The sequence below is a fragment of the Eucalyptus grandis genome, chromosome 7, assembly GCF_016545825.1.
Source record: "Eucalyptus grandis isolate ANBG69807.140 chromosome 7, ASM1654582v1, whole genome shotgun sequence".
NCBI lineage: Eukaryota > Viridiplantae > Streptophyta > Magnoliopsida > Myrtales > Myrtaceae > Eucalyptus > Eucalyptus grandis.
Genome location: NC_052618.1, coordinates 55348601 through 55356745, shown reverse-complemented (window position 1 = coordinate 55356745; position 8145 = coordinate 55348601). Strand labels below are relative to the sequence as shown.

At 39.8% G+C, this 8145-nt stretch overlaps 1 long non-coding RNA gene and 1 pseudogene across 1 annotated transcript; one reads left to right on the top strand and one right to left on the bottom strand.

Moving 5' to 3' along the window:
- Nucleotides 1-5058: 5058 nt before the first annotated feature.
- On the bottom strand, nucleotides 5059-5794 carry LOC120295500. The gene is made up of 3 exons (XR_005552901.1): nucleotides 5728-5794; nucleotides 5585-5642; nucleotides 5059-5406 (listed from the first exon to the last, which is right to left on the bottom strand). It is a non-coding gene; the product is annotated as an uncharacterized LOC120295500 (long non-coding RNA).
- Nucleotides 5795-5869: 75 nt separating this feature from the next.
- Nucleotides 5870-7833, top strand: LOC120296231 (annotated as a pseudogene).
- Nucleotides 7834-8145: the final 312 nt, after the last annotated feature.

Sequence of the window (8145 nt, the reverse complement as noted above, 5' to 3'; positions counted from 1 at the left end):
GGAAGAATCGGACTTAGCGAAGTAACCGAGGCGAGAAGGCTGGAACAGAGGAAGCTAGAGCAGAGGGAGAGTCGTTAGCTGAAGAACTGGAGCAGAGGAAGATTGATGAGCTGGCGATCCATGGCATGAATTGATGAGCTGGTGATCCATGGCATCAATGAGCTGGCAATCCATGGCATCAAAATCTGGAAGAACAGAAGTTGATCAAGCAGGATTAAAGGAACTGCACAGATTAAAGCTAGAAGGACTCTCGCATATTTCTATATTGGTTATTCTGTTGTAACAAGTTTGTAAAGAAGTACTTGAACTACCTGCACTAGTATAAAAGGATAAGAGAATGAGAGTAGAGTTAGCAAACTTACCTTCATCCTTTAAAACTCAGTTTTCTCTTGGAATCATCTCGTAGCAATTCTCTTCACCTCTGCATTTTCTCAAGAATGGTGAAGTTTTTGTAAAGCGTGATCTCGAACTTCGAAGAATGAATACATTTCAGCTGAGGTATTACTCATTGATTGTTCAAGAGTTGAAATCTCTTTCATATTCAGATCGTATTCTATGTTCAATTTCTTCTCATGGTATCGAGCTTGAATGCCCGGGAGTAATAGATCCGATATGTTCTTGCCGCAAGATAGTATAGAGATTCTGGTGATTTCTTAAGTAATTGATCTTCAAAGTTTGCTGGGTTATTTCTTCAAATCTTCAAGGTTTCGATCATATAAGAATGGCAACTAGAGTGCAGAAGTATCCTTTCCCTATCCATGTGAATATAGCTAATTTCGTTACTATCAAATTGAATGAAGAGAACTTTCTGCTATGGCAAGCTCAATTCAATCGATTTTCGAAAAGCCAAGATCTGATTGGCTTTATTAATGGTGAAACATTACCTCCAACACAAATGATACAGACAAGAATAGGAGAAATAATGAATCCCGATCATCCGGATTGGATAAAAACCGACCAGCTCATATCATCCTCGGATTAGTGGTGCTGTATCAGAGAATATTCTAAGCCTGATAATTGGTTTAGAAACCTCACTTGAAGTATGGCAGGCTCTTGTAAATAAGTTTACACAGAAATCTATTGCAAAGGAGTTTGAGTTGAGAGGAAAACTTCAGGCTTGCAAGAAGAGAAATAGATTACTAAGCGAATACCTTCGTGAGTTCAAAACTATACGTGATCGATTAAATGCAATTGGAAAGCTTCGTTGATGATATAACAAGAATGTTTGGCATACTCGAAGGGCTAGATTCTGAATATGAAACTTTCAGGACAACCATGTATTGTCTAAAGCCTCAACCAGAATATGATGAGGTAATTTCACAACTTGAAAGGTTTGAAACCCGATTACAGACATATTCTGTGAATGAGTATAATACCAACTTGGCCTATTACGGGCAAAGAAGAATTGGAACAAGTCACAGAGAGTTAATCCTAGAAATCAAAGAGAAAATTTTCGAGGAGAAGCTAACTATGGTAGAGGACAGTCATTCACTCGAAGGAGTATGGAAACAATGTTACGAAGCAGGAAGGAATCACAGATTAAAGTGAATACCCCGAATTCAACTCAAAGAAGGTCAAGTTAACAAGGATAATTGGTCTAATTTTGGACAAGGATTTAGACCATATTCCAATCCCGCACAAAGATATCAAGGTGTTAGGTCTTATTCACCACAAAGTTCAAATAGTGGAAGACAAACACAGAGTACAAAACCTATGAGTAATGGATTACCGCAATGTCGATTTGTAAGAAATCGGGCCATACAAAGCACTCGGATGTTGGTACGGGTTTGATAACTCATACCTGGCAGAGGAAATACCAACTGCATTGGCAGCAGTTCATATTGAAGAACCATATGGCTCGGAATGGTACCAGATACGGGGGCTACGGCTCACATTACCTCGTAACCTCGGTAAGATTCAAAACTTCGGTACATATAATGGTACGACACTTGTCATGATAGGAGATGGATCTCATTTGTCAATCTCCCGCATTGGTAATGGAATATTGAACATAGAAAATAGCAAATTACCTCTCGAATGATGTTTTAATAGTCCCCGAAATCAAAAAGAATCTTCTATCGTGTCAAAACTCACCGATGATTATCCCCGTGCTTTTATTTTTGATAAAAATGGGGTATATGTGAAGGACAATCACAAACATACAACAAGTGAAGCTAGGAAGGAAAGTCAAGGGACTATACAGTGGAACCTAAAGTTGCAGAGGTCTTCTTCACACAAACTCAACCAGAGGTTGGAGAGGACATCCGGCATCAAAGACTTGCTCACACTAGTCTTAAAACAGTGGAGACTCTGGCTAGAAACAACAACTCATTCATTTTAGTTCTAAAGCTCGGAATATATGTAGTAGTCTGTCAACCGCCAAAAGCTCGCCTTATCTTTCCATTCCTCGAACATATCTCGAATATTCCATTAGAAAGAATACACCTGTGATGTATGGGGACCTTCACCAATTCAATCTGTTCAAATTCTCCTATTATGTCATTTTTGTGGATGATTTTTCTCGGTATAGTTGGTTATACCCAATGAGACAAAAGTCGAAGTCTATGAGATATTCATTATGTTTCAAAGACTTATAGAAAATCAGTTTAACCACAAGATCAAAATCTTTCGAGTGATGGAGGAGGTGAGTTTACTAGCAGTAAATTTCAAACTCATCTACAAAAATGTGGAATCAAGCAAAGTATATTTCTTGCCCTCACACACCGAGCAAAATGGTGTCTCGAAAAGAAAGCATCGACATGTCATTGATTTGAGTCTAGCAATGATGTATCATGCTACAATACCACTGAAATATTGGGTAGATGCATTCAAAACAGCAGTTCACATTATCAATCTTCGCCCTCAACAAAACTACATATGCATTCACCCCATTATAAGCTCTACAACAAGACACGGACTATTCGTATCTTCGAGTCTTTGGGTCAGCATGTTATCCATGTCTCGGGCACTACACAAAGCATAAGTTTGATCCAAGATCACTTACATGTATCTTTCTTGGATATAGTGAGAAGCATAAGGGATACGAGATGTCTCTTACCTACAAATGGAAGAGTTTACATCGGCAGACATGTCATATTTGATGAGAAGGTTTTCCCTTCTCTCATACTATACATACCGAATATCAACAGGATCAGATTTATACAAACAAAGTGGATAAAAGGAGTACTATCTTCTATTTCCAGTTCTACTAAGCAGAATCAATCACAAGACAATATATCAAGGGAGCATTTGCAGCATACCGATCAACTCAAACAACTTCAAAAGAATACAGGACAATGAGTTCATGCAGGTAATCCCGCGAGCCAATCACATTTCCAGATAGTATCGATCTTTGAAATGCGAATGATCTCCATAATGCCTCTGGAGTTACCGAATTGCACTTGCCATCTCCAATCATAGAGGAACAAATACCTACAAGTCAAGAGACTACCTCAACATCAAATGCTAATACAGAGCATATACAAATCGTTCAAAGCGAACAGTGCAAGGTACTTCTTCAACTCATCCTATGCAAACAAGACTTCGATCTGGAATTATTAAAGCAAATCCCAAATATGCATGTCTAGTTGAATATCAGGTTCCTATAGAACCAAAATCAGTAAAGTCAGCATTAGCAGACCAAGGATGGTATCAAGCAATGAAAGAAGAAATGGATGCCTTATATCGTAATCAAACCGGGATTTAGTTCCTCGAAATGATCATATGCATGTTATCGGATGCGAGATGGGTGTTCAAGGCAAAACTTGCATCTCGATGGAAGCCTCGGATAGACTCAAAGCAAGGCTTGTAGCCAAAGGCTTCCATCAAGAAGAAGGTCTTGATTTCACGAAACCTTCAGCCCCGTAGTAAAACAGGCAACAATCCGAATAATTCTATCAGTAGCTATGATGAAACAATGGAAAATTCATCAATTAGATGTCAAAAATGCCTTCTTACATGGAACCTTAAGTGAAATAAAAGTATATATGGAGCAGCCTCCAGTGATTTAAAGAATCACAAAAGCCTCACCATGTCTGTCTTCTTCGAAGATCTCTTTATGGACTTCGACAAGCTCCTCGAGCTTGGTTTGATAGGTTTAGCAGTTTCCTACTCGAATATGGATTTTTCTGCAGCTCTACTGATCCTTCTCTATTCATTCTGCATACTAAAACAGCAACCATTCTCTTATTATTGTATGTAGATGATATAATTCTCACTGGAAGCTCTCCTCACATGATTTCTGCTCTTATTAATTCTCTGAGTATTCATTTTCATATGAAGGATTTAGGATCCCTGCACTATTTCCTCGGCATTGAAGCTACACGAACTTCAGATTATCTGTTCTTATGTCAAACCAAGTATGCTCTAGACCTTCTTACTCGAGCTCATATGCTTAACTCAAAACCAGTTTCAACTCCTCTTGCATTAAAACCACCTATTCTAATCAATGATACTATACCTTTGACCAATCCTACTGAATATCGAAGTCTAGTTGGAGGTCTGCAATATCTTACATTAACCAGACCAGACATTGCTTATGCTACTAATATTCTCTGTCAAAGAATGCAGCAACCTACAATTGCTGACTTCAACCGGTTAAAAAGAGTCTTGCGATATATCAAGGGAACTATCAAGCTTGGCTTATTCCTTCATTCTCACAGTACCATGAATCTCTATGGTTTCTCAGATGCTGATTGGGCAGGGTGTACAGAAACCAGAAGATCAACAACTGGTTTTTGTATATATCTTGGATCTAACCTTATATCCTGGGCAGCAAAGAAACAACCTACAGTGAGCAGATCTTCTACTGAAGCCGAATACCGTGCTCTTGCATCAGCCACTGCTGATCTTACTTGGGTTAGTTTTGTATTGCGTGATATAGGTTGTTCTCTTAATCCTCCTATTCATTTGTACTGTGATAATAAATCAGCCATCTCTCTCACTTTAAATCCTGTTTTACACGCTCGAACCAAACATATTGAAGTAGATTTCCACTTCGTTCGGGAAAAAGTATCTTCGTGGATCTTTACAAGTCGAGATACATTCCAAGTGCTTATCAATTAGCTGATATTTTCACCAAATCACTGACACGAAGTGTACATTCTTATATGAGAACCAAATTGGGAATTTGTACTCTACCTATTCCCAATTTGAGGGGGGATGTTAGAGAGATAAAACAGATATCAAAAGAGCAATTAAACACAGGAGCTAATAATAGTGGAAGAATCAGACTTAGCGAAGTAACTGAGGCAGAGAAGGCTGGAACAGAGGAAGCTAGAGCGAGAGGAGAGTCGTTAGCTGAAGAATCTGGAGCAGAGGAAGATTGATGAGCTGGCGATCCATGGCATGAATTGATGAGCTGGTGATCCATGGCATCAATGAGCTGGCAATCCATGGCATCAAAATCTGGAAGAAAGAAGTTGATCAAGCAGGATTAAAGGAACTGCTGCAGATTAAAGCTAGAAGGACTCTCGCATATTTCTATATTGGTTATTCTGTTGTAACAAGTTTGTAACAGAAGTACTTGAACTACCTGCACTAGTATAAAAGGATAAGAGAATGAGAGTAGAGTTAGCAAACTTACCTTCATCCTTTAAAACTCAGTTTTCTCTTGGAATCATCTGTAGCAATTCTCTTCACCTCTGCATTTTCTCAAGAATGGTGAAGTTTTTGTAAAGCGTGATCTCGAACTTCAGAAGAATGAATACATTTCAGCTGAGGTATTACTCATTGATTGTTCAAGAGTTGAAATCTCTTTCATATTCAGATCGTATTCTATGTTCAATTTCTTCTCACACACTATCTCAAACCAGTTGAATAGGGCAAACCTCGTCTTTAGCAGCTGTAGAATACGGTTCTCCCCACAACCATGTCTTGTTCTCTTTCTTTGTGCACCCTCTTTATCCTCTTCTCCCTCGTCTGCTATCCCGTTATCCCCTTGTCAGTTCTCTTTCCTTCAATATAGATAGCTTTGACACAAATCTAAACACCATATTATACGAAGGAACCGCGCGAAGTAAGTCTGGATCCGTTGAATTAACCAATAGCTATATCCAACCAGGCTATCAAGTAGGCCGCATTCAGTATTCCAAACCCATCAATATATGGGATTCTGGTACAGGGAGACAAGCGGACTTCTTTACTCGTTTCTCATTCACCATCAGTACTAACAACGCCACTGAATATGGTGATGGCATGGCCCTTTTCTTGCTCCTGTTGGCTTCCCAATCCCACCTAACTCAGCTGGTGAATTCTTAGGATTGTTCAATGCAAGCACATTTGAAGATCCTCGGAACCAAATCGTCACTGTCGAGTTCGATACTTATGTGAACCCGCAATATGATCCTCCGGTGCAGCACATAGGAATCAACAAAAACTCACTCTCATCGCTTGTTTATGCCGGTTGGAATGCTGGATCACACAGTGGCAACGCAACTGATGTTATGGTGACCTATAATTCTACTACCAAGAATCTTAGTGTATTCTGGTCATTTGATGATGAGCCCGTTTCTCTGGATAACAAAAGTTCCTTGCTTTCTTGCCAAATTGATCTTGCTAAAGTTCTTCCTGAATCCGCAGCAATTGGATTTTCAGCTTCGGTTGGCCGTGTTTCAGAGAGACATATCCTCAATTCATGGGAGTTCACTTCAAACTTGGATGTTATACATCCCCCATCAACAGATACATCAAAAAAGGGGTAAAATCTAAGATGTATAGGTTGATAACATTTATCACAGTTCCCGTAGCATGCCTCTTGCTAGTCATTGCAGCAGGTTCTTGCTTATTTATGATCAAGATGAGGAAAAATGTGAGTATCGGGCTGTGACTCACATTGACAAAGAGATAGTAGCATTGCCACTGAAATTCTCTCGTCAAGAGTTGGTCGTTGCTACAAATGACTTTGCAGTTGATCGAAGACTAGGCCAAGGAGGGTCCAGCCAAGTTTACAAGGGATTTTTAAGCAGTTTAGATCGCCTTGTTGCCGTCAAAAGAATCTTCGCAGAATCCAAACATTCAGAGAAGGTCTTCACCAATGAAGTGAAGATAATAAGCCACATGATACACCGAAATCTGGTGCAATTCATTGGATGGTGCCAAGAGGAAGGTGAGTTTTTTCTCGTTTATGAATATATGCCTAATGGTAGCCTTTATAATCATCTCTTTGGAACACGAAAAAGTTTGCCATGGGATGTGAGGTACAAGATAGCTTCAGGGCTAGCGTTAGCCCTCAACTATCTTCATGAAGAACTAGAACAGTGTGTTCTCCACAGAGATATAAAAGCCCCCAATATATTACTTGACACGAATTTCAACACAAAGCTTGGAGACTTTGGTTTGGCTAAGCTCGTTGACCCCCGGTTTAGGACACCAATGACGGACGTGGTAGGGACATACGGTTACCTGGCACCAGAATATTTGAGTGAAGGTAAGGTTACTAAAGAATCAGACATGTTCAGCTTTGGAGTTGTGGCTCTAGAAATCGCATGCGGTAGGAGGACCTATCAAGAAGGAGAATTTCACGTTCCACTACACAAGTGGGTCTGGCAGCTTTACCTTGCTGGAAACATGCTTGAAGCAGCCGATGAATCATTGATATCAAGTTTTGAGAGGAAGGAAATGGAATGCTTGATGATGGTGGGACTATGGTGTGCGCATCCAGATCCCAAAAGAAGGCCAAAAGCAGGACAAGTTATAAAAATGCTTCAGCTAGAAGTTCCCGTGCCTGAGTTTCCACGTGGCACCTGTGAGGTCTCCACTTCATATCAGCAATCAGCACTGAGAATAGAGTCTTCCTCTTCCGTGCAAGAATTCAGTTCCTGTTCAGCAAGATAGATCATGGCTCCTGAAGCCATCCAGTGAAACATGTTGACTTTTGGGAAAATGAAACAAATGTTGTGACGGATTATTTATGCTCAACCAACCTTTTCTTTGCTGCTGTAATATAATGTCTAGCTGCTGGTCAATTGGTTAATGTAGATGTCACAGAGACATCGGTACCATTGCAGACTCCCACTCCTGCAAAGCTTGCATTGCATAATCCAATCTTATGAGGGATCATGCCAAAGAATTATGTGCTTTGACTCTGTTTCAGTTACAATCTGGAGATGCCTTTAACCTTACAGGGAGATGATTTAGTTGAAAGAT